This window comes from Octopus sinensis, linkage group LG4, assembly GCF_006345805.1.
Source record: "Octopus sinensis linkage group LG4, ASM634580v1, whole genome shotgun sequence".
NCBI lineage: Eukaryota > Metazoa > Mollusca > Cephalopoda > Octopoda > Octopodidae > Octopus > Octopus sinensis.
In genome coordinates, this window is record NC_043000.1 from 107,065,573 (window position 1) to 107,068,072 (window position 2,500).

Sequence of the window (2,500 nt, forward strand, 5' to 3'; positions counted from 1 at the left end):
CAGCCCCTCTGAAATCAACTACTGGAGATCTCATCAGGGATCAAGGCAAGCAAATGGATAGATGGGTGGAGCACTACCAGGATCTCTACTCACGGGAGACCACAGTGGCTGAGGCTGCAGTCGAGAGTGTCAAGATCTTGCCAGTCATGTGCGAACTTGACAGTCCGCCATCTATAGCAGAGCCTCACCAAGGCTGTTGACTCCCTAGCAAGAAATAAGGCTCCGGGAAAAGACGGCATCCCCTCAGAGATCATCAAAGCCGGCAAAAACACCATCCTGCTTCGGCACCTTCATGAGCTTCTGTGTCAGTGCTGGGAAGAGGGTACAGTCCCTCAGGATATGCGGGATGCCAACATCATTACGCTCTACAAAAACAAAGGTGACCGTGGTGATTGTAACAATTACCGTGGTATATCCCTTCTAAGAACTGTTGGAAAGACCTTTGCCCGCGTTATCCTGGCCAGGCTACAACTACTTGCTTCTCGAATCTATCCGGAATCGCAGTGTGGCTTTAGAAGAAGCAGATCAACTATCGATATGATATTCTCCATACGCCAACTTCAGGAGAAGTCCAGAGAGCAGAAAATGCCATTATATATGGCCTTCATTGATCTAACAAAGGCTTTTGACTCGGTAAGCAGAACAGGCCTCTTCCTCCTGCTCCAAAAAATCGGATGTCCACCAAAGCTGCTGAGGATCATCAAGTCTTTCCATGATGACATGCAAGGCACCATACAGCACAACGGTTCAACATCAGCCGCCTTCCAAATAAAAAACGGGGTAAAGCAAGGCTGTGTCCTCGCTCCTACATTGTTTGGCATCTTCTTCTCACTCTGCTGTCACATGCCTTTCAGACATCAGATGATGGAGTGTTTCTGCACAGTAGAAGTGACGGGAAACTGTTCAATCTCTCGCGCCTGCGTGCCAAGACCAAAATCAGAAACGTCCTGATCAAGGAGATGTTATTTGCTGATGATGCCGCTCTGGTAACACACACAGAAGAAGCCCTCCAAAGGCTCATTAACTGTTTTGAGCAAGCATGTAACGACTTTGGCTTAGCTATCAGCCTTAAGAAGACCAACATCATGGGCCAGGCTACATCGGACATCCCAAACATACATATTGGAGACCACAGATTACAAGAGGTGGAGAAGTTTACCTATCTGGGCTCTACCGTCACCTACAACCTATCCCTTGACGCTGAGCTCAATATACGCATTGGCAAGGCAGCTACTGCGATGGCCCAACTCTCCAAACGGGCTTGGGACAACAATAAGCTGACCAAGACCACAAAAATGAAGATCTACCAGGCATGTGTACACAGCACTCTACTGTATGGAAGCGAGACCTGGACGCTATACACACGCCAAGAGCGTCGCCTAAACATCTTTCACCTGCGCTGCCTCCGAAAAATCCTCCACATCAAATGGCAGAATCATATCCCCAACAAAGATGTCCTCAGGCAAGCAGGAATACCAAGCATGTTTGCACTCCTCACACAAAGACGTATGAGATGGCTTGGGCATGGTAGCCGTATGAAAGATGGCAGAATCCCCAAGGACATACTCTACGGAGAGCTTGCTAGGGGTACTAGGTCTGTGGGTAGACCGATCTTGCGTTACAAGGATGTTTGCAAAAGGGATATGAAGGCCTGCAACATCAACATTAGCGGTTGGGAGGCAGTCGCCGGCAACCGTGGAGAATGGCGACGTACAGTAAAAGAGGGTATACAGAGGAGTGACAGAAAGAGAGAGGAGAAATGGAAAGAAAGGAAGAGACATAAACAAGAGACCATGGCACTACAATCAGCTAGGAACAGTCTTCGCTACATTTGCAGTACCTGCCAGAGGGAGTGTTTGTCCAGGATAGGACTACACAGCCACAGCAAGAAATGTAACAGGAAATAAAATATAACAGCCGGACTAGACCTAGAAAAAAAAAAAAAAAATGCGCAACTCCATTGTCTCCCGAGACAGAAAGGATGCCAAACAAAAAACCAATATATATATATATATATATATATATATATATATATATATATATATATATATATATATATATATATACATATATATATACACACATATATATATATATATGTATGTATGTATCTATGTATGTATGTATGTATGTATGTATGTATGTATGTATACGTATGTGTGTGTATAGGTTTGTGTGTGTGCGTGTGATTGTGTGTCGTGTTTGTCCTCCCCACCATGCATGACAGTCGATGTTGGTGTGTTTACGTCCCGGTAACTTAGCGGCTCGGCAAAAGATACCGATATAATATGTACTAGACTTACAAACAATATATCCTGGGATTGATTTGTTCGACTAAAAGGCGGTGCTCCAGCATGGCCGCAGTCAAATGACTGAAACAAATAAAAAGAACAAAAAGAATATATATATATGTAATATATCTATATATAGGTATGTAATTGTTGATATGTGAATGCGTATGTATGTATGTATGTATGTATGCATGCATGCATGTATGTAT

At 44.2% G+C, this 2,500-nt stretch overlaps 1 long non-coding RNA gene across 1 annotated transcript in view; it reads left to right on the plus strand.

The window, feature by feature from the left end:
• LOC118763065 overlaps positions 1 to 2,500 on the plus strand; it is a 47,028-nt gene that overhangs the window by 2,479 nt on the left and 42,049 nt on the right. The window contains exon 2 of the long non-coding RNA XR_004998819.1: positions 1,144 to 1,153. This is a non-coding gene — a long non-coding RNA (uncharacterized LOC118763065). The remainder of the gene's footprint in view (positions 1 to 1,143; positions 1,154 to 2,500) is intronic.